Below are 25,280 nucleotides of genomic sequence, written 5' to 3'. Positions count from 1 at the left end.
TGGACACACTTCTCTAGAACAGCTGAGAAACGTTCTACAGTTGAGGTAACAGTTTAAAGGAATCTGAATTTTTCCAACTCATTTTCCAACAAAGGAAAAGTCTTGGCAAGGAAGTTGCTTTAAGCATCAGAGCCTGACAAAATGGGATGTGTTCTTCATTAATTTTGCATATTTATAGATTAAACTATACTACCAGAAACAAAAGGATACCATTTATAAGTAGAAAATATATTACAAATATGAAAGGCAATTAAGACAAAACAGAATAAGTCTTCATTGGAAATGACACTTTTATTTCTCTATGTGACCTTACCAAAATTCATGGCCAGGAAATATGGGATATATATTTAGAAAAACCTTCTTTTCTCTCTTAATTTTTTTCACATCAAAAATCCAAGAAGTCAGAATTCTGTTTGAGGAAACAAAAAGCAATTTTTGAAGCTGTTCCTCTGAACTAAGGGATGACAGGACATATTGGCAGCCCCACAGCAAAATTAACTAAAGTGTTTAGGAAAAATAAAGAAGCAAAATTAACAAACAGTTCAACCTAATACAATCTAGAAATGACTTAACCACAAAGGTACAATGCATATAACACCACAGTTTCTTTAATTCTCTTCATTCTACTTTATGGATTACTTGAAATAACTCCAGTCTTCTACACAGGAAATTAGTACTGTGGCAGAGCTCTAGAGATGTGTAGTCCCATAGGCAAGCAGCTGTGAGTAGGGCTGGGTATGAGATGAAAAATGCGGTTGGACAAAGAGTTGTTAGATGCCAAAGCATAAATGAGAGCACCAGTAAAACCTTATTCTTGTCCTTGAATCTCCTTCCTTCTCTGTGAGCCACCAAGAAGCTAACCCAGGACAATGGACAAGCTGATCACCACAGATGGTGGGCAGACAGGAGACTTGGGTTCAGAAGCAGGAACAGGCTTCAGATTTGCACAAGGCATGGAAATCATTAACAGAGGTGACAAATCATTGGCTAAGCTGGTTCCCATGATTTAGGAGGTTCTAAAACATCGTATTGTACACCAAAAATGTAAATGAGTTGTGAGTTTTATCGATGCTTCATATTTGTTTTCTTCCCGGTCTAAAACAAGGTTGCTCTGATGTTTCCACTCTGGAAGCCCTGTATAAACATAAATACTCTTCCCTCATAAGCGTAGGTATCTCGCAGCCTCTGAAACCAAGTATGGGTCGCCTTCCCATTCTGCACCAGGTCTCACCCATGCTTGATTTCATGGGCCACGGGACGTACAGGCAGAGCCAGCAGGGGTCTGAGTCTCCTATGTCTGGGAGAGGAAGGCAAAAAAATAAAGCAAGAGGGGATGCAGTCAATCACTGGTTTAAAAACATCTTACAAAACAATAGGTAAATATGTCTCCAAGGGAAATATCTCTGCCACATTTTTTTTCCATTTAGATTACCTGTACTGTCTCAAAGACAATTTGCCCGGACAAGTAAACATTCAGCAACTCTTCTGAAATTTATGTTGTGTACATTTCTTTACTGTCTATTTTCTATCTTCTGAAATTTCAACTACACATCTTATTCAGCATGCTTTATACCAACCATCCTGGACTTAAATGTCTAACTTTCTCTATCATCAGACTGTACTTGCAAAGCATTTATTTCTATACAGTCTTTCTAAAGTTGGCATACATTTTTATGAACTACCAAAAGACAGAAAAACACAATCTAGGATATACTGTTAATATATAAATCCACTGAATTCCTTCATGCTGCCTGAAACTTGGTGACAAATTTGGTTTTAGAAAATGCAGAGATCTCAAAAAATAAAAAGCATACTAAATAATTTTAGGAAATGCTAAAGACAGGTAATTTCTGCTAACTTAGGACATCACAAATACATATTATTTCAATATTAAATATTAAAAGGAACATTAAAAGGAAAGAATAAACTAAGAGAGAAAAGCTACTTTGCATGATACTTAAAATTCAAGGATATGAAATAAGATTATGGCCCACATAAAATTACCTAATAAAAATAAAATCAGAGTTGTGGCAGGGTAGAACTGAATGACACCTTTGAAATAAGTTCCCAATCCAATTCCAATCTTTTAGAGATGATGAAGCAGGAGTTACTGGCCTTCAATTTAATCTGGGTTTGGAAATGCAGCACTTGATGTTGTTGGGTATCAGTGGTCTGTGGCAGTCCAACAGGTCCATGCACCATGCCTGCACAGACCCTCTAAACAAACCTGACAAACTCAGCACATTGCACAACTCTTTCTGGCAATGACCCAGAAACCTCCTTGCTCTATTCCCTCCCTGCTCTTATTCAGTTCTGTTTCTGCCTTACTCATAGCTCAGTTTTAAAATCATTGTCTTCAGCCCTCACTAGGTTGTTGCATTTTATATGCTAGCTTTGATCTTCAGCGCTCGATGAAGACTGCCTTATACTAGCCCCTGGGGCTTGTATCTTCCTGGCTTGCTGAGTCAGACCAACCCATCTTCAGTTGGTCTCCCCTGTGCACTACAACCACCATATGAAGACTAATCCCCACGTACATGAGCTCATGCCCTCATATAGGCAGTGCACCTCTCAAGTATGTCAGCCTTAATGAAATTGCACCATTGTTGGCAATTCCTTGTTCTTTACGAGGCCATTGAATTTTGACTCTCAAAACTCTATTCTAAGTACCAAGTGGCATTTTACCAACATTAACTTCTTTGTAGAAAGTTTCATGTTAAAGTAGCATTTGCTCACAGGGCACAAGCCACACAGGAGGGATCTTCCAGGGACCATAACTAATACAGGCTATGCAGAAGAGAAATGAGATTGGGGACACAGAAAGATGAAAAGGAACATTCCATGTAGACAATTAAAGTATGGAGGACATTTCAAGAAAAGGGAGAAGTGTGTGCAAAGACAATAGACATGAAAGATTCAGGCAGCTCCTAGAAGTTTATCATCAGCAGGGAACAAATAAGAGAGGAGAACCTGGGGAGAGAGTCAGAAAACTGATGAAAGATTGGGCTTGCTGGGGCTGTACTATGCCATGAGTACAATGCCTGGGAACTTGGGTGTTTTCCCAGTAAGTGGAGAGATACAGAGGCGAGCAAACTTGTCAGACAGGTGAAAAATGAGAAGGACCTGAAATGAGACCTCTGGCAGTGAATGTAAAAAGTGTTGAACACCAAAAGGACTAGGTGACTGGAGGCTGGGGTGGAGGGAGAATGCACAATGAAACCTGGATTTTCAGCTTGCCTCAACATAGAATTATGACGCCATTTACTGAGAGGAAAAGAGAAAACAAAGATACTTAAAGAGAGCAGATCATTTTAAACACGGTGAAACTGAAAATAATAAACTTGGGAATTCTTGAACTTAAAGCCCAAATAACAGTCAAAACAACCCAAAGACTGCCTGTAGAGCAAAGAATAACGATTGAAGGACAGAAAAGCCAAGTGATCCCAAATTGGAGGAGAAAGTAAATGGGAAATAATCAAATGAAAAAACATACCAACTTTTATATAGGTGACAGGAAGATATATTATCACACTAGAGATATGTATAAACTTATAAAGGTTTTAGTATCGCTTTATCAAATCTGTTTAACTATATTTGATATTGACATACAAAATATTTACTTTGTTATTCGGAAAGCAAACTTAAGCATAAATTCATAGCAAAATTGCAATTATTTCCAAACATACACTTGCAGATTTAAATGAAATAATACTACAATATAGTTCCATATTCATTTTCATGTAGTACAATTACTTTGAGGACCTCTAGTAAACATTTACTTTACTTTACACTGAGGCTTGGTGTAAACATTTCTTTTCCTATATTCATGGAGGTAAGATTCTTCCTTGAAATAAGTGAAAGAAATAAAATAAGCTTATAAAGCTCATGTGTGAACATACACCACAGAAAAAGAAGGGTCTCCCTTCTTCTTGTTTACTCACTGGCTTGGCATTGGGATGTAACATTTTGGCCATAATCGGAATTAAATTTCAGTACAATTCTTGACAAACACAACTGAGCAGAAATATTAGCTGTCCTGAGGCTCCATCCTCCCCTCTTCATCACTATTCATTGAACTACTCAGTTTATAGGCCAATCAGTCCCTTCAGTTCCTGATTTACGCTTTGGGTCCCTAACATTATTTCCAAGGATGTTTAATACAACCTTTTTAGGAGCAGGTGGCCAGTATACAGAAAGACAAATTTTAATATAATGTACCCCCACTCACATAAAAGACACCACAGGGAGCTGTTGGTGTGTGAAAAGTAATCAGCCAGATAATCTTTATTAAACCCAGCACATACCTCACTTCGGAGGACTGGGGATCCTTAAAGCAAACAGGCCTGTTGCTGCAGATTACTTCAGATTTAGCCTCAAGATAAATGGGAGTAATCTTCTTTTTTTTGGCTAATCCTGAGCCTTAACATAAAATGTTTTCCTGAGATGGAGTTTTTAATCTCAATACCGATTTTTCTATCTCAAAGGCTTGTGTTGAAGCCAATAGTCTCAACAGTCAGAGCTGTTTTCATTGAGCCGTTTTTCTGGATCCTCTGGAATAAATCAACTTTTACAACTGTAACGCCAAAGAATTTCATGTCATCTTAAATCTTTGGATGCCTAAGCACATTCCTTACTCCACCAGTAATTACATTTTTAAGGGGAAAAAAAAAGAAATATTACCTACTTGATGACTTCGCCTAGTCTGACACATTAATCTTTCACTTCAAGTACAGTATCAGATTACTCTTCCCCACTCACAACCATGTCTTGAGGTGGAAAGACAATGTTGAGCCATCAAACCACTGCTTTTAATCGGCTACTTTTGAAGGTCAACAAATGATTAGTCCCATTACGTCACACTTTGTGAGTGGCTCTGAAACAAACACTTATTCTGTGCACTATGGAAAATACTAGTGAGAAAGGAGTTTTGCTGGAAACAAGCACAATTGCAGTGGCATGATATACAAACTCCATTTCTATTCATCTCAAATTATTCTAGAGCCTTGTAATTTCCCAACTACAATGGATAACAGTTCTTTTCCATATGGAATCCTGAAACTGGACAAATGGTTTGCATAGAAGCAGGTGTGTTTTTTCATTTCCTGGGGGTACTATCTTTAAGAATGATTAAAAGAAAGTAGCATGGACTTTTGCTCACTTGAAAAGCCTTACCCACTTCTAAACAATTCACTTTCAACTGTAGCTTTAATGAGTTAAGGATAGTTCTGTTGGGGAAAGAGAGCACAAATTACTAGTTACTGATTTCACCATTTTAAATAGAGATATAAGATGCATTTGTTATATGAAATTTATTTTTTTTTAGTACTTTAGTTGTCCCACTATCAGAGTTTCAATTACTTATGTTGGTTCAAAATATATGTTCTCACAGATCTTATTTTGCACGCTACAAATATATTTAAAAAATAGGAGCACCATCAGAAATTTAGGACACTTTCTCTCCTAAGCAATCAAATGTGAAGTCTAATAAATTTTTCACCTAGAGGCACTGCCAATTTATCAGCTCTGGCTGGAGGCCCCTGCCAAAACCCAACCTTTCTATACTATTTCCCAACTTCATTATTTGAAATAATTCCACCCAATTTCTAATCTTTACAGCAGCAAACAATCCTAGATTCTAACTATACATTAATAAAACTTTTTTAAATTTAAAAAGCTAAGAAGCTCTTACTGGATATGGATACCTAGATATTCTAATGTCTGGGGTAAGGCTTGTACCTCAACATTTTTATAAGCTCCCCAGGAAAATCTAAGTGCAAACAGATTGAAAATCATTTCCCCAAAGCAACGTCCTATCCATTTTCACTGTTTATTTCCCTGAGTAGTAGAACTAACCACTTTCCCTTCAACACATAGAACCAGAGCTCAAATGACTCTAATTCTACTACATTTGTGTAAAATAGTTTGAACAATCATGCAGCATTTTCTCTATCCAAATAACATATCTGAAGAATGGTGGCGATAAAAACAATCCCAAGAAGGAACAAATGTCCATTTTATGTGCCCTCCAATCATTCAGGTAACTTACTTTTCTCAACCAGTTTTCCACAATCCTTTCCCCATTCCTTCTATCTGCCACCATTAATCATAAATCAACAAAGAAAAGCATGAAAGATAAAAAGTGGAGATCATGTGCTTTGGGGATTTGTGGTAGATGATTACACTGATGGCCCTAATAAATCACACCATCCTTGCCTGTTGCAATATGATTTTACCTCTTTTGCCCATCAAAAAGTGGAGTCTATTTCCCCACTCTTTGAAACTGGACTGGCCTTGTGATTTATTTTTTCCAAGAGAATGCAATGGAAATATAATGACTTTTTAAGCTAGGATTTTATAACACCTATAGATGCCAGTTTTATCCTCTTAGAAATTCTTCCATTATTTTGAGAAACCCAGTTTAACTTAAAAGAAAATGAGAGTAGAATCAGGGCACCAGAGCCAACAGCCAGCAAAAACTTCCAGGTATATGAGTGAAATCATTTTGGACCACTCATCCCAAGTTGAGTTTTCAAATGTCTACAACTACATGAGTGAACCCAGGTACAAGCAGCAAAAGAACCAAAAGCAGAGCCCAGTCCAAACTACGGAATTATGATTACTATTTTAAGCTAGTAAACTTTGGGGTGGTTAGTTACATTCTATCAAGACATAACTGATAGAGGAGTTTATGTGCTATGCTTCGTTTGATATATGTATATTGTATACAGTTTTCCAATAGGCAGTATTTGAGGTCTCATCTTCAAAAATATTTTGCAGTTCAAACTCTCCCCATTAACCTTCATAGAAATGATACATTTGCTTCTCCTTCTCTTCCTGGATTACCTATCCAGGGAGGGAAAAACCTACCATAGCCATCTCTGAAAAAGTGAGGAAAAAATTAACCCAAAGTTCCGCTATAATTACTGTGAAATAATTCACTTCATTACTCCCCATAGATCACAGGGTGTAAAAAGAAAAAGTTCCACAAGAATTAAAACAAAATTGTTCTCTTGCTGAACCTAGAGATATTTCCAAGCTTGGCCACCTCTTAAAAGTTTGACAAACCGTTTCACTAAACACTCCACCTAGTGAAAACCTTTCTGTAAAAATGGTGGTAGCTGGAGCATTTTGCAAACCATTCCATCAGAAATTTCTCGGGCATAGGACTAGGTTATAGAAAAAGGGAAACGTGGCTTCTTTTTTCTTTCCATTTTTTTGTTTTATTTTGCTTTGTAGTGCTTTGTGGGGTAACTGCATGCATTTGTCTCCTGTAGCACTGTAACAAATTGGTGGCTTAAACAATACACATTTATCCTCTTTCAGTTTTGGAGGTCAGAAGCCCCAAATCAGTTTCAGTTGGTTAAATACATGGTGTCAGCAGGGCCACACTACCTCTGTAGACTCTAGGAGGGAATCCATTTCCTTTTGTTCTTCCAGCTCCTAACAGCTACATTTCTTGGTTCGAGGCCCCATCTTCCATCTTCATAGCCAGCAGCATAGCATCTTCAACTCTCTCTCCACTTCTGTCATCACAATGCCTTTGTCTTCTGCAGTCATGTCTCCCTCTACCTCCTCTTACAAGGATACCTGTGAGTTCATTATTGGCCCACCTGGATCATCCAGGAAAATCTTCCCATTTCAAGACTTTTAACTTATCCACATGTGCAAAGCCCTTTCTTCCATTTAAAGTAACATATTCATGGGGCCTGGGGATTAGGATGTGGAAGACAGGGCCAATATTCATCCTACTCCACTGCCTTTGCTTCTTTCTTATTTGCTTCTAAGGTCAGGAGTTTTCAAGTCATCATTTCTGTTTTACACTAGTTCAATTGAGAAAAAGTAGCAAAAACCCTTAGTTTATTTCTCCAACACAGTATAGACTAAATTTCATGCTTAAACCAAGTGACAATTAAATCATCGATTCAATTTAGCTTAAGCCAAAATCTGACTTGTTAAAAGGAATAGCAAAACTGGTCAGAGAAGTGAAGCCATTCATTTCTCTGGCAATTTATTCTGTGTAAGAACATGACTGTTACCATTTTTTGGCCAAGGTCAATAAAAGTTTCACTGGAACAGTTGCTTCAGGGAATGCTGGGTAAACACGGCTTTTTGTCTACATTTGAACACAAACTCAACTTAGTGGCTTCCGTTCAACTATCATTTTAAAAATATATTCTTACCTAATGTTGCTGCATTTTATTAGCAGCATAAAAACAAACTCCTTCCATAATTCTTCTACTGACAATGCTGCCTACTTGAAGGCATTGTAAAGTTCTAAGCACAGATTTAAATTCATAAACTATTTAAAAAGAAGAGACCCTTAATAAATTTTGCCTTCAAAGGAAAGTTATATATTTCCGTTGACAATTATATTAGTAGAAAAAAAATTCAAATAAGAATACAGAAGTATTTTGGCCACATAACTGGAATATAATACGTAGATGCATGAAATCTCATTGATTCAGAAAATGAGCAATAAACTACTTCCGATCTTTGCTAAAGGGATTATTTTAAAAGGTAAATCAGATAAAATCACACTAAATGCAAATACTTGTGAGAATGTGAGCAAGTCAGACGTGCATTAAAACATCTTACTATGGAAAAGATAAAAGAAGCATAATAATACAATCTAAAATACATTATTGGAAAGTAACAGTATACATACTAGCAATTTTCATTTTATGGAAGTTTTTAGACTGTTTCCTTTTCACAAAAAAAAAATGATAAATGATTCCAGTGGTATGGAATTAGACAAAGTAATATTCGAAGCAAAATACAAACCAAAGGTCAGGACTAATAAACAAATCAATAAGTTACCAACTCATTTAACATTTAAAAAGCAAACATTGAGCAGCTTCTTAAAAATGGAGGAAGAAACTCTCATCATCTTTATTCCATTGCTCATGAAATTTCACTAAAGTGAAAATAAAGAAATCAGATATAAACACAGAAATGCAGAGAGGATAGGACAGGAAATATCAGCAGGCAAGAGATGGCAACCAAACTTTGGAAGGAGGCAAGTGGATAGAATAATGGTCACTGAGGTCACCAGAGAAACTTCACAGCCTGGGTAGGGGAAGTGGATTTGCCAGTAGGGTAGAAACTAAATTCAGATGTATAATCCCTGCTAGGCCAAGTAATTAGTTAGCAGGGGCCTCTGAAATCCCCCCATAGGATAGAACTCAAAGCAGGATTGTTTTTTAAGTCCATAAAAGGAAAATCAGATTCTCAGATCAAATTGCCCTTTCCTCACCCTAGTAAAAGACAGGATGTTTACTTTCTGGAAAGATCCAGGAATTCCAGCTGAGGACGAGGGTGAAGCAGGGGAGTTAAGTATACTTCTCCATGTTGAATGAGCACAGAGGAGACTTTTCTGAGGAAATGTATTGGTCCAAGAGAAAAGACCCACAGATTCTGAGTGACATTTGGAGATCCTCCAAAAAAAAAATAGCTGGCCTTTGCCCACTCACCCAAAGGGGCTCTCTTCACACATGCCGTACACACCCACACACACAATTCCCATTAGCTTTTAGGCCTCCACTTCTTGGAAGACCTTTAATACAAAAGATAGACTAAAATAAACAGCAAAAAAAATATATAGTTCAAGAAACAGAGACAGTGAAAGAAAAAGAAACGAAGTATTTTGGTCTATGTGTATCCTCAGTCAATAAAGGTGAGATAATGCAAATATTGTATCTTATGCAATATGATCAGGAATTATAAATATACATATTTAGAAAACAGGGAAGAACTTTTAGAAATTGAAATAATGATTATTCAAAATAATCAATAAAAAGGCTGAAGAAATCTTGCAGAAAGTACCAAAATAAAAAACAGATTGGAAGTAGGAGCATATTTTTAGAAATAAACAAAAAAACCAAACAGATTGGAAGGAGGGAGATATTTTTAGAAATAACTGATCAGAAACATGAGACAGAGAATCTGAAGGATATGATACTTCTCAATAAAATTATTGGAAGCTAGACTAGAATAGAATGGGGAATTGCCTTCAAAATTTCAAATGGTGATTTTTTTTCTACCTAGAATTCTATAGCCAGCAATATAATATATTAAGTATAGGGATGGAAGAAAGTATTTAAAACAGTCACGATATCAAAGAACTTATCCCCCAAGAAGTCTTTCTCTCAAGATGCCATGGGATGTTCTCTACAAGAGAGAGACGAGATTCAGAAAACAGCAGATCATTATAACAGAGGCAGAGGCAATTTCCAGAATGATAATGAAAAGAAGTAATGACCAGCAAATGTGCTGGCCAACCACCAGTACAACCAACCCAGTCTGGAGAAGGTGGCTCCTGAGGGATGTCTCCTGGGAGAAAAACAGAGCTGATACATTATTTCATGGGTTTGACCTTATTGAAGGGAGTTTATAAGTTGTCTGAAGAAGTATGCACTGAGTTAATGATAATTACAGAGGAAAATAGGCATTAGAGAAAAATGAAGCAATTATTGACTACAAAAGAAATGCCATAAAAGAAATTCCTTAACTGTGATCAATATTTATAGTTACATAAATACCGAATATTGATTTAATGAAAACAAGTGGCATTAAGTTTTGTAAAGATAATATATATATATATATATATATATATATATATATATATATATGTATATATATGTATGTATATTTTATAAGGGGTGGAGATAGACATAAAGAGACCTGAATTCTCATTTTCTATACTAGGAAGATATCATTACAGAAATATAAATATCAGGAAACAGCAAGAGTCATACTACCTAGAAATATTGAAATACATACAAGAAAGAGCTATGCAAGAGTTGAGATTGGCTCTAGTATAGGGAATAAGAATAGAGGAATGGGAGTGATAAGTCAAGAAAGAGCTTTTTAAAAAATTAATAATAAGCCTTGAATTACTATTTGACTTTTAAAACTATGAGTATGGACTAATTACATAAAATACAAATACCTTTTTTTTAAAAAGTAGATATCATGTAAAAATCCTATAATCCATTAATGGCCTCCTCTTTTAGATGTTTGTGTTCAAAGAAATAATCCAAATTTGTTTTGACATTGCATACCAAATGTCAGTTGATTCATTTGATTTCTAGCATTTCTGTGACTGTAACTGCAATTTGCAAGGCCTTCAAGATGGCTCTAAGATAATTCAAAAGCTTTCAGCATAAATTGGTCTTTTAAAACACTATTTATAAATTTTTCAGGCTCAAGCTCACCAAATGGCAATCAAAATGAAGCTCAAATAGGATTTTATTTGCAGATTCTCTTCTTTTTTTGTCAGTCTAGCTAAGGGTTTGTTACTTTTATTGATTTTCTCAAAGAACCAACTTTTGGTCCTGTTCATTCTATTGCTTTTTACTTTCTATCAAATTTATTTCTTCTCTGATATTTGTTATTTCTTTCCTTCTGCTTGCTTTGGGATTAGTTTGCTGTTCTTTTTTTAGTTCCTCCAGGTATGCAAGCAGATAATTGATTTTTGCTCTTCCTTCTTTTTTAATGTAGATATTTAAGGCTATAAATTCCCTCTCAGCGCTGTCTTCATGTGATATCAACATATAACATTTTGATATGTTGTATTCATATTTTCATTCATCTTGAGCTATTTACTGATTTCTCTTGAAATTTCTTATTTGACCTACTGATTGTTTAAGAGTGTTGTTTAACCTCCATATATTTGTGAATTTTCCAGTTCTCCCTTATTTATTTCTAGTTACATTCCATTTTGGTCACTGAAAGTGATTAGAATAATTTCAATCTTTTTAAATTCATTGTGACCTGTGTGTGACCCCACATGGGGTCTATCCTGAAGAGTGATCCATGAGCACTTGGAAGAATATATTTTCCTGTTCTTTTAGGGTAAAATGTTCTAGATATGTCTGCTAGCTCTAGTCCATTTATTATATTATTCAAATACTCTGTTTCCTTATTGATCACATCTATTTATGCTATCTACTGATGAGAGAGATGTATTGAAGTCTCCAACTGTTATTGTAGAAACATCTATTTCTTTCTTCAGTGTTGCCAGTGTTTGCCACATGTATTTTGGGGCATCCCAGTTAGGCGTATAAATATTTATCATTTTTAATTTCTTCTTGGTGTATTGCCTTTTAATAAATATATAGTATTCTTCTTTATCTCTTATAATACCTTTGTATTTAAAGTCTATTTTTTCTGATGTTAGTATAGCTACTCCAGCTCTTTTTTGTTCACTGCATGGAATGTCTTTTTCCAACCTATCACTTTCAGCCTTGGGTCAGAGAGGAGTCTCTTGTAGACAACATATAGATGAATTCTTTTTCTTTTTTTTATCCAATCTGCCAATTTGTGCTTTTAGATTGAGGAGTTTAATGCATTAACATTCAGTATGATTACTGTAAAGTCAATACTCATATCAACCATTTTATCCTTTTACTTCATGTCATAAATTTTTATCTCTCTTTTTACCTTTTTAGTTACCCTTACTGATAATCTTCATTTCTACACTCTCTTCCAAGTCTCTCTCCTGTTTTGACCTTTTGGTCTATAGACATCCCTTTATATTTCCGTAAGGTAGGTCTCTGGTTGATGAACTCTCTCTCAGTTTCTGCTTATATGTGACAATTTTAAACTCTTCCTCACTTTTGAAGTACAGTTTTGCTGGATAAAGAATTCTTGGCTGGGAGTTTTTCTCTTTCAGGACCTTAAATATATCATACCAGTGCCTTCTTGCTCCATGGTTTCTGATGAGAAATCAGCATTTAGTCTTATTGAACATTCCTTGTATCTGACAAATTGCTTTTCACTTGCTGCTTTCGCAATTCTCTCTTTGTCCTGGCATTTGACATTCTGAATATTATGTGTCTTGGAGTAGATGTAATAGAATTTATTCTGTTTGGCAACATTGAGCTTCTTGACCATGCATATCTAAGTTTTTTTAAGAGTTAGGAAATTTTTGGCCATTATATCCTTAAATATTTTTTTCTGCCCCTTTCCCCTTCTCTTTTCCTTCTGGTACACCCATAATATCTGTGTTTGTGAACTTTATGCTGTCAATTCCCTAAGACCCTTCTCCATTTTTTTCATTCTTTTCTCTGTGTTCTTCTGTCTGTAAGATTTCAGACGTCCTGTCTCCAAGTTCACTGAACCTTTCTTCTGCCTTTTCAAATGTGCTGATTTAGCCTACTAGTATATTAATGATCTATTCTATCGTACTTTTCGTTCCCATAAATTCTCTTATATTTCTTTGCATGGTTTCAGATTCTTCTTTGTGCTCCCACAATGTCTTCTTAATATCCTTTAACCCTTTAGCCATAGTTTCCTTCATGTTCTTGAATTGATTTAAATTTCTTTGAACATCTTTGATTAGCTGTTTCAAACGCTGCATCGCCTCCTCCAACTTTTAAAATTTGTTCCTTTTGCTGGGCTGTATCTTCTTGTTTCTTAGTATTTCTTGTAATTTTTCAATATATCTAAGCATCTGATTACTTTGATGAATTTACTCTGATGGTCAGTTTCTCTCTCTTGACTAAGGCTTTATTGTTGATTGGCTTTGTGTTAAGGCTCTTCCTCGACATGTGGTTCAGCCTATTCTAGATCTTTACAGTTGCTCATGTTTAACTAATCAAAGCTTGGCCAGGATGCCATGAAAAGGGTGCAGACAAGTTCCAAAGGGTCCTGGGAGAGAATCAGGGAAAACACCAAGAAAGTTTTTTTTTTCCTTTTTGTCTCCCCAAAGCTGCAATTTCCTGGCCTCCCAAGCAGATGGCACTTTGGCAAACTATTCCCCTCAGCCCTAAGGTGGGAGTGTGTTTTATTCAACCTCCAGAGGCTCCACCCCTAGTATGGGCAGTGTTGAAACAGTGTTTATGGAGAACTCTAACTAGAATGGGCCAGAACTGCAATTCAGAGCTAGGACCCAGCATTTCAAACTCACTCATCAGAAGCCACAAGAGGCACTCAGCCTTGCCCCACCCCCATTCCCTGGGAGTATGGTTCTGCATTCCGCTCTGTCCAGAGCCGCCAGTCATGAAACTTACAGAGGCTGCTTGCATTAAGGGAGGGGGAAGGTGCCAGCACTACCATGGCACAAATCACCACAGTTTATTTGCAGCATGTTCTTGAATGCTGTGTAGTCCTCTGCTGGCCTATGGACCCCCAGAACCCTTGTTTCAGACTGTCACTCCCTATCTATTAGCTGCTTTTGGAGGAGGAGTGTCTTCTGTAGCTCCCTGTTCTTCTATCTTCCCCAAAAGCCCACAAATGGGATTTTAATATTACTTTATTGTTCAGTGAGTATGGGAGAAAAGAAAAAAAAAAAAAACCACCACCACTCCTCATCCACTTAGAAGGAACAGTTTTCCTTTGGGAATATTATATGTTGTCAATGTATGAATTCAAACAAAGAAACAAATGCTTATGTCTATTATGTGTTCATCACTGTGCTAGAGAAAGAGGAAAATAAAGATGCATAAGACATAGTTACTTCATCAAAGGAGTGTATAAATCAAGGAAATTAAACACTAGAAGCTCCTTTAACCCCCATTTATCTGAAGTACTACATTAATGGTCACTCACCATTTCTTCCTTTAAATACAATGACTGAGATCCATGAAATTTGAGTAATCAAGTTCATGGCTACTCTTTTACCACAAGCATCTTCATCTGACAGTTGAGTTGTGAGCTGATAATGAGTCAGTTGCATTTGTTCTCAAACCCAATTATTCCTTGTACTTATAACTATATAAACACAATTAATTACTGTAAAAATCAATAAAATTCAAGTGACAGTTTAAAAAAGAACTAAGTTGAAAGTTTTGGGAAGAATTGCTAAAGATGCAGTTATTTTAAAAAAAAGGCTGCTGAAATCGGATGGTGATCAAGATGCTGGCATGAGATGCCTCAGGACTTTTTCTCCCCACAGAAATTCTGAACAATCATCAAGAACTGGCAGAAGCATCTTTCTAAGAGCTTTGGAAAACAGTTAAAGGACTACAAATTTAGGGTGACTGCTGAAGAGAAAAAAAGGCTACTTAAGAGTTGTAGGAACTTGTGATGCCCTTGGCCCCTTCCACTCCTTACTCCTCACATGCCAGCTCAGGTGCCCAGTTTGGATTCCTGGTCCCTGCTGTAGAAGAGTAATGCTTGTGCACATACCAGGAGCATGTATGCTGCCCAGTTTGCCTGGTGGTAATCTGAGGAACTCGCCATCTCAGAACTATTACTGAATGTACAAGGTAGTTTCCAGAAATCACCTACAGAACACTCTGGGAGGGCAGTAAAGTTGTATTGTCTGGGGCAAGAGAGTCCTGGCTGTAGGACCTGCAGCTATTGGCACATTGAGGAACTTTTTTCAATAGAAGAAGGGACATCTGTAACATGTAAATGCAGGAATTCCTAGGGCCCATGGTGCATGTCCAAGACAAGACATGTGTGCAGAAAGAATTAGGGAAGCCCTTACTCTTTGGCCTAGAGCTGTCCTCTAAATTCATCATATGGATAAACTCTGAAGGAGACCACTCAAACAGGTCAATCTACAAAGACTGGTAAAGGTGTTTTCTTCTCATGCTTCTTTCTTTATTTTTTTTGTGTTAGCTCCTAGCATTCAAGGAAAGTTCTGTCATAACGCTAGCTGGATACAAGATTAAAGAACAGATGTCACAGTCTAAATTCTACAGATAAATGTTCAAAAACACCAAAATGTCCAGGTTTCAACAAAAGATGTCGAAACATATAAAGAAACAGGAATCCCTGCAAAAGAGAAGACTAAAGGTTTAGAAACCATCAATGAGGAGGACCAGATATGGTACATACCAGGCAAAGACTTTTTAAAAATGGTCCTAAATATATTCAAATACCTAAAGGAAAATGTGGAGGAAGAAGTAATGGGAATCAGGAAAATTACAGATGAACACAAAGAGAATACCAGTGTAGAGATGAAAATTATGAAAAGGAACATAACAGAGTTGAAAACCACAGTAATAGAAATTTAAAATTCCCAAGAGAGATTCAACAGGAGATTGGAACTAACAGAAGAATCAGTGAGCTTGAAGATAGACAATGGAAATCATTCAGTCTGAGGAGCCAGAAAATATAAGAATAAAGGACAGTGAACAGAGCCTAAGGAATCGGTGGGATGCCACCAAGCTTACCAACATATACATTGTGGAAGTCACAGAGGAGAAGAGAGAAAAGGGCAGAAAGAATATTTAAAAAGTAATAATGGCTGAAAATTTAACAAAGGACATAAATAAATGCATCAAAGATGTTCAACAAACTCCAAACAGCATTAACTCAAATCTATACTATAGCATATTTTAATCAAACTGTCTAGCACCAAAGATAAAGAGAGAATTCCAACAGCTAAAAGAGAGAAGAAACTCGTCACACACAGGGGTCCCTCACTGAGATTGTGTTGACTTCTCAGTGGAATTTATGGAGGCACAAAGACAGTGGACAAGATATTTAAAGTCCTGAAAGCCAAAAGGTTGTGGACCAAGAATTCTATATCCAGCAAAACTATGTTTCAAAAAATAAAGGAAGATTAAAACATTCCCAAATAAGCAAGGGAGTCTGTCACTATTAGACCAGCCTACAAGTGATGCTAAAGAGAGTTCTGCAGGTTGAAAGGAAAAGGCAATAGACAATATATCGAAGCTACATGAAGAAATAAAGATCTCTGGTGAGGGTAACGATGTGGGTATAAATAAAACATCACAATTGTTGTATTTCTGGTTTGTAACTCCACTTCCTATTTCCCACAGGATCTAAATGGTAAATGAAGAAAATGCACTGCTAAATCAGTTGTTTTGTATTCACAATATAAAAACCTATAATTTATTTCAAGAACTACATAGAGCGGGGGGACAGTGGGATATAGGAAAATAGCTTGTGTATACTATTGAAGTTAAATTGGTATTGAAGCAAACAAGTTTGTTAAAGATTTAGAACATCAATTTTAAGCCCTACAGTAACTACAAAGAAAACATCAGAGAATATTCAAGCTCACAGAGATAGAAAAGAGAGTACAGGTTGCTATGGATGGGGGCACTGGGCATGGGGAGTCAACACATAATAGGTATAAGGTTTCTCTTTGGGGAAATGGGAAAGTTTTAGTTATGGAATGGTGAGGATACTGCAATATTATGAATATGATTAATCCCATTTACTGTATGCTTGGGAGTGGTTGAGATGAGAAAGTTATATTATACATACGCTCCCAAAATTAGAAAAGTAAGCGCATTTAAAGAGACAATAACAATTAAATGCAATACATGATCCTGGATGGGACATAATAAGGGAGGAGAAATGGCTCAAGAGCACATTATAGGGACGTATGAAAAAATTGCAATAAAGACTATAAGTTTTATATTGATATTAAATTTCTTGAACTTGATAACTTAAGGTGGTTACACAAATGAATATCCTTGTTTTTAGGCAATGTACATGGCAATATTAAATGATCAAGGAGCATGATGTATATAACCTACATTCAAGTGTGCAGGAAAAGGACTGATAAATATATAGCTAGCCATACATACCTATAGATAGACAGGTAGACAGATGGATAAATGGAAGGAATGATATGGCAAATGTGGCAAAATGTTAAAATTGGTGGATCTGGGTATTTGAGGGAATAGGGGTATGTTGGTATTCTCTGTGTGGAGTCTGTATGGTTTTTGTAGCTATACTGAAAGTTTGAAAGTATTTCAAAATAAAAAGCTTAAAAAAACTCACCAAAGAGTACAATAAAAAGGATGAATTTTACTGTTAATTATACATCAATGTATCTTACTTTAAAATAAAACAAAATGAAAAATATTTTGAATTAGTAATGGGAAAAAAATCCTAAAAATTTACAAGGAGATTTCACAGATAATTTGGAAAGAATCTTTAATCACTTTTTTTTTTTTTTTTACCTGAAACTGAACATGGGGAAGATACAGAAGGGATGTGGTTTATGCTAAAAATACAACCCAAAATGTCCAAATGGGTCTCCTATTCAAAGAAAAAGTCTTGATTCTTCAGCAAAAGGTAAGTCCCTGAAAGTATATTTATATGTCAAGTTAAAATAAATGTTTAAGGTTGTATGTTCAATTGACTTTGGATTCCGTATTCTGACCAATATTTCCATTAATGGGGCAGCTACTGGTCCTAAGCATATTGAAAAAGAGGGTTTCTTCTACTTTCAGAAGTCACATGGACCAGGGATGGTGATGATGGACATGCTGTTCTAGCCACATTCTTTCACCTAATGTCCCCAACTGCATAAGTAAAACTATCCGATGATGTGCATTTCCAAGGTGGCTGGTTATGTTTGGCAAAACAAACTAGCCCAATAGTAGGGATTTCACATAAGATCTTAACTTTTAACAACTACTTTGTAACTAGCTGTGCTAATTAGTAATAAAGTAACAATGAATAGTATTAAAGGAAAAATTGTACTGATTTCAGATCTTCAAAAAAAGGGGAACAAAATAGAATAGGATATCTGAACCTCAGGTTGAAAAGGGCCTTTGATATCATTTGTTCTAACCACCTCCAATTCATTCAGAAAGGACAATACACCTGAAGTTAAACAGGAAAAGGAATTACAGTGTCCATGTCAGTAATTACTTTCTGATGGCAAAGAAAATAGGTCATCTAAAAATCTCACCTGCTAGTCATTGATTTCTCTCAACATGAGGAGAGGTTTTCAAACTACAGTTTATTCTATGTGATAACTTGATAGTCCTTGAGATGATTACAAAATGAACATTAAAGTACATTATGGCAGACAGCTTATATTTTACTCTGAGTCTTATATAATTTTGTTTAATTAAATTAGAATGTGTTGATGTAAATAAATATTATTAATTGTATCTTAGGAATGTCACATTCCAGTCCTGCAACATATAGAAAAGGTCCTCAACTTCACATAACACAGAAAATTTGGTTATAATGATATTAATATTCATTTTAAATTTAAAGGCATAGTCTTGATGGTTAAAAACATAAAAGATTGGCTTAAGACATTTGATAAGTTATGGGTTTCCCTTGATATATTATGACACTGTCATAGAATGTTATGGTTTGGCCTCATGGAAGCTGGTACATTGGCCTAACACATGGTTATATTTCCCAACATCTGAAAATTTATATTCCTTAGCGATCATTCCTCCCTACTTGGAAATCCATTCCCCTTCCCTCCACCTGCCCTTATAGTTCCAGATTTTGCTTTGTGAACCTTGAGGGTTAGTTAATACAGCTAATCTGCAATTCCACAATTCCCCAATGGTATGTCGGGGTGGGAGGAACCCATGAAATAGTCCTTTCTGAAAATTCTTAGGTTTCAGATAAGTATATAAAATAGGTATCTTTTCACATCTGTAAATTTAAAATGCTATATATTGGATTAGAATATATTAGAAATGACATTATTCTCTCAAATGAGAGAAATTTATGTCTATGTCCTATATTCTAGGTTAGATGATCTGGAATTTTATAAAATTATAAACTTGCAAAAAATTAAAAAGGTACAGAAAAATGAGCAAAATAATAAAATCTCAGATTAGAAGGAAATTTAAAAATCATCTTGTCTAATTACTTATAAGAACTCTCTTTAAAGTTCTCTCACCAGGAAGTTGTCCATTGGTTTCAACATTCCTGAGAAATAAGGAATTCTACCTTCTGATGCAGCCCTATTCTGCTTTTAGAAGAACTATCGCAGTATGTGGTGGCTTGGAGTTATGTACCCCAGAAAAACATGTTCTTAATCTTAATCTGTTCCTGTGGGTGTGAACTCAACTGAATCAGGAATGGTCTTAATTCTACTGCTCGAGTCCTTTATAAGCAAAGTGATATTCAGATATACTAAGAGAAAGCCACAGGAAGAAGCCAGAAGTCAACAAAACCCAGAAAAGCCAGGAGAGGCCACAATGTGCATTGTCACGTGACAGACAAAACAAGGACCAAGGGTTACCTTAGCAGCTAATGCCAGAATGCTGCAGTTTTCTGTCTGAAAGCATTGTCCTGATGATACCTAGATTTTGAACTTCTCCTACCTTCAAAACCATGAGCCAATGTTTAAGCCAGTCCATGCATGCTATTTGTTTTAGCAGCCAGGAAATTAAAACACAGAGTTACTGTGAAAGAAGAAGATTCTGTCTCCACATTATTTTGTTCCCTACCCAGAGATCAACTTGTGGTTTAAGCCAAAGATCAGAAATACAAATTTTGGTTACTGATGCTAACTTTGTAGCCAATCATCTATTTGTCAGCTCTTCCTCTGTTTTCCATTATGCCAGCTATTCACTGAAAGAAGAAATGAAACCTCCTACCACATTCTCCAAATCAGCCTTAGTCTTCAAAAATACCAAAGATGTTTCCTTTAGAGACGTAAGACGTCTTAGAAGCTATCATCCCCACTACATAGAATATGCATCTTCACATATTTTACCTCATAATATGTCACCTTTTTCTGTATGTGTAGTTTCCATGGTGACTATATGTATAGCAGTTTGTCTTTTGTACAGATGTCTCTGTGCCTCTTGTCCAAAGAGAATCTCCAATTACATGAAAATGTTACTAGTTCTGAGAAGAAGAATCAAGATGTCACAAAGACAAGAATTTGAGTTTTGGTGCATGCCACTGATAATTTAGCAGATGGCTTTTACACGAGGAAATGCAAAGGCAAGCAAATAAGTGAATCCAATACTCTTTACCATTTAATCAATATAGATAGTTACCAGGTTGAGTAATTTGTAATAAAGCTGCTTCTACTAATGAAAACCATTCTACCAAACTGAAATACGTGGTAGTAAAAAAGTAAGAGTTAGTTTTTCATAGATAGAATTTCTCTTATTATTCAACATAGCACTTTTGCATTAAAACTTGTTGAGGTTTCTTGGTCAAGAAGTAGGTTCAAACTATTATGCTTTTACTGAACATGAGCATTCCATTTCGCAGCATTATATTTATATAAATAAGAGCAGCTAATGTTTTATTCTAAGGAAAAGAATACTATGTCACTTTTCTGACATAGAAAAGCATTTTAGTAAATGTTCTCTTTAAACTGGGAAATACTTGAAAAAGGTATATATGAATTACTATTAATCTCTCCCCAAAATGACGTTTCCTTGTGAAGACAAGGTCATCTCACATATCTGGGAGATCTTGTTTTACATCTAGAATCTGTGTGCATTTAAATCTTACATCCTAGTGAAGTTCAAAATGAGTTTGTTTTTTGAAGGTTCAAGGTACAACTTGTTCCCCAGATTTTATACAGGTTTTGTCACGATTAATTTGCTTTAGTCTTTTCCTTTTGTTTTATTTTGCTGATTTGGCTTCATTTTCTAATTCCTACCCTGTCAGGTACTCTATTCTGTCCTTCGTGGATCAATCTAGCAATTACTTAGGTTTTCCACTTCTTGTTGTACAAATTGTTGAAGCAAAACATGCATAGGCAGGAAATTTGATGGAAAGAAAATCTCATATTTTTCCTCCCTTCATCCATAAAATAAGAGAAGAGATATTGTCAGAAATGCTCAAATAGAGGGACAAAATATAGTCCCTATTATAAGAAAAGTGATAAACTCTATTTGATGGCAGTACCCATCCCCTGTTGCACAGATGTGTTATTGTGAACAAGCATGACCCAGCAGAGGACCTGGAATTCTGGCCCAAAACAAATAAACTTGAGCTAATTTATCAGTAAAGTCTCTGATGATTCTTTAGTAATTCTATAGACTTTATGTTAACTTTTTATCCAATGAAACAGAATATTACCTCAGGATGTGGCTCCCAATTGGAAGTGGGCATGACATCATAAGAAAGTTCACACTTTTGAGAGTTGAAGAAAATTGTCACTTCTTAAAAATGCTTCCATCTTTTTGGATTATTTATTAAAAGTATTTCCTTCCCTGAGTGGATATGATATTTTTAGTGTTACTATGAAGGGAACACAATTCAACAACCCCTTTCATGAGGTTTTAAGAAAAACAAATATACAGATGTAGTTCTACTCTCATATGAGATGTGGAGAGGGAGATTTATTTCTAATTATATGCATAATATGCTTATGCTTTGAAGCATAAACAGAAAAGACATTAGTCTATTGGTATATGGGCCAAACTACCAGAAATAAGTGGTGCAATTTTCACTACAGAAGCCGGCTGCCCAAAGATGAGTTCTGCAGTCAGACCAGAATTTGAATTCCATTTATGCCACACACTAGTATGGTAAATTTGGACAAATCATTGAACGTTTCTAAGCCTTACTCTTCCCATTGTGAACTGGGGATAACAACAAACACATAAGCAAATTGCTTCAACTTGGATTATGACATATATCAGGCACTGTTTTAGGCACTGGGGATAAAGCAATGAATAGAGAGCTATAGTGAAGTCACTGAGGAGGTGGCATTTGTGCTGAGACTATGAAATATAAGAAGGAAACATCCAAGCAAAGAGCCTTTTAGGGAAAAGGACCAGCAAGTGCAAAGACCATGTGTCAAAAGGAATTAGACAAGATTGAGAAATAGAGGGGAGGACAGTACGGCTGGCAGGCAGCAGGGAATGATGTGGACAACATCAGGTTGGAGAGACAATCTGGGCAAATCATATAAGACCTGGCTCTCACTTGGTCATAATTTACTAGCACCTGAAAGTTTTCTGCAGCTATCAGAGCCATGCACTTGATTTACACATTTATTTTATTGTGATTATATATATATAATAAAATTTCCCACTTTAACTATTTTCAGCATCCAGCTCAGTGGCATTAAATTAAACTTATAATGTTATGCTAACAATACCACTAATTTATGGTAAATAAATCCACTTCATTGAGCCGCTACAGTTTTTCTCTCTCCAGAGCTAAGATGACTTGACCCTTAGCATCAATTCAGCCCCGGTTTGTACACTCAATCTTAATAATGAACAAGGGGTATGAAAAGATTACAGAATACGGGATGTCAAAATTGGTGGCACTTTTTTTGGGATTACATATTCCAATTATGCATGCCAGTATTCCATTCACATGTCTTGATGGGGCCAGTCAGATCTTACCAGTTGTAGCCTCCAAAGCAGACCACAGCAGACAGAGTGATGCTGAGATAAGATATACTCTCACAACAAGAAACAAAGTCACAAATTCCCTGCTGGAGAGAAGCAGAGTTGGGTAGCAGATATCTAAAATACTGATTATTTTTCTAAAATATACTGAGTCATTCAAAAGTGATCATTTAAATGGAAAGCCTCAGTGATGCTTGTGCCTGTTTGAATCTTTTGTGGACTCCAGAAAAGTCATGTCCTTTAATCCTCATTCAAAATTGCTGGGTGGAACCTTTTTGACCGTTTCCATGGAGATGTGACCCACCCAATAGTGGGTGGTAACTTTGATTAGGTGGTTACCATAGAGTTGAGTCTCCTCTGACTCAAGGTGGGGTTGCTTAATGCAGCCCTTGAAGAGGGAGCTGTTTTGGAAAAGGCTTTAGAACCCACACAGCCAGAGACTTTTAGAGATGAAGATGGAAAACACCCCCAGGAGAGTTTCATGAAACAAGAAGCCTGGAGAGAAAGCTAGGAGACATCACCATGTTCTCTATGTACCCTTCCAGTTGACAGAGAAACCCTGAACATCATTGGCCTTCTTGAACCAAGGTATCTTTCCTTGGATGCCTTAGTTGGAAATTTCTACAGCCTTGCTTTAATTTGGACATTTTCATGGCCTTAGAACCATAAACTAGCAACTTAATAAATTTCCCTTTTTAAAAGTCTTTCCATTTCTGGTATATTGAATTCTGGCAGCTTTTTTGCAAACTATAACAATGCTCTAAGTTAACAAATTTAAATTTTGTTCTCTAACCCATTTAACTTCTATCTAGTAGGATGAGAGCTCAAGGATTCTTGAAAATAAGATCAGAAACAGAATTCTATTTATGAATTCACAATTAATTCCCTTCTAATATGTCATTTCAATCTGTGCATATATTATGTAACAAAATGAAAACATATGAGTGCTTAAACAGAAGTCTGTGTTGAGCATTCATAAATAAAAAGGCAGAGAGTATTAAGGCACTGCAAGGAGATCATTTATATTGAGAATTTTCAATCAGATTTTAACTCCAGCTGCTTATTTGTAACAAAAAGGCCTCAAAATCACTTAGATTTGAAAATAACAAAAAACGCTGGTGATTTAATTATAAATTCTTTAGATATATAAACTTAATATATAAAAATGGGGTAAAAACTTCTTAAATAAGAAAATATTTGTTTCTATTGTTCATCTAATTTGATATATTCTTTCCTCTCTCATCTGTAATGTTGATATTATAATTGTTGCAGTTATTATTTTCCATTTTCATAGCTTTGTCCTTGAGGTAATCCTTTTCTGGGAGAGAAAAGATAACCTAATAAATTTTTCTATATTTAATTTCATGGGACCTGTGAATTTTTAATGCTAATGCTTTAAAGAATTTCTCTTATTTAAATAAGATATTTGATAAAAAGTATTCCAGATAATCTTTCCACTAAATCTTTAACAGCAAAGCTTTAAAAAAAAAGTTATTACCATATGTTCTTTAATGCCTAAAGCAAAGATCTAGTGTGGAATTGAGAATCATAATGAGGTCAACCTCAGTTCCATCAATGTTATGTTCTATTAAAATCCAATCCAATCCCATTCCTCATTTCAACCCAGCATGGCTTGGCTTTGAGGTATGTTCAGAAATGCACTTAAATTAGAAGAGAAACATTAACATTTTATCATATGAAGAACTCTAATGGCTCAAAAGATTAGTAATGACATATTCTGGGACTTCCTACACTGAAAATGAACTCTTAATAGTACCCCACACACCTCATTGCATCGGGGCAAGCTGTGGTTTAAACTAACAAAGTTGGGGACCTCCTGGTTTTTTCAAAAAAAAAAAAGGGCTCATTGTCAATAAAACCCCTTAATTAGCAATCCCTTTCCATTTGACATCTCACCAGAGTATGATTCTTCCTTTACATGACCCAGTGAAGTGAAATAAGGTGGAGGAAACTATTGAGGAGGCTGTAGACCACCCCAGATTAAATCCATTTTCTTATTTGTAGGAGGATTTTCTTTTTTCTTTTTATGTGGGGGGTGGAAGAGGGAAAAGAGGTTTTCTCCACTGCTTAGTAGGAAACTTTACAAATGTATCATGATACTATTACATTTCTTTACATTTTTCTGTAAAGATATATACAGATATAGGATATCACAGGGTTCTAGATATCCAGTTATGACAATCTTTCCATTTGAAGCCAGCTAGTGTCACCATAATAGCTTCAGAATTAACTGTA

At 35.8% G+C, this 25,280-nt stretch overlaps 2 long non-coding RNA genes across 6 annotated transcripts in view; both read right to left on the bottom strand.

Annotated features, from left to right (window-relative positions):
• Positions 1-25,280, bottom strand: part of LOC143684217 (uncharacterized) — a 306,418-nt gene that overhangs the window by 252,710 nt on the left and 28,428 nt on the right. The window lies entirely within an intron of this gene.
• On the bottom strand, positions 335-23,706 carry LOC143684218 (uncharacterized). Its single transcript, XR_013175917.1, has 4 exons — positions 23,019-23,706; positions 21,739-21,872; positions 20,411-20,544; positions 335-1,297 (listed from the first exon to the last, which is right to left on the bottom strand). It is a non-coding gene; the product is annotated as an uncharacterized LOC143684218 (long non-coding RNA).

This window comes from Tamandua tetradactyla, chromosome 5, assembly GCF_023851605.1.
Source record: "Tamandua tetradactyla isolate mTamTet1 chromosome 5, mTamTet1.pri, whole genome shotgun sequence".
NCBI lineage: Eukaryota > Metazoa > Chordata > Mammalia > Pilosa > Myrmecophagidae > Tamandua > Tamandua tetradactyla.
The sequence above is the reverse complement of the archived record's forward strand: the minus strand, read 5'-3'. Positions and strand labels throughout refer to the sequence as shown.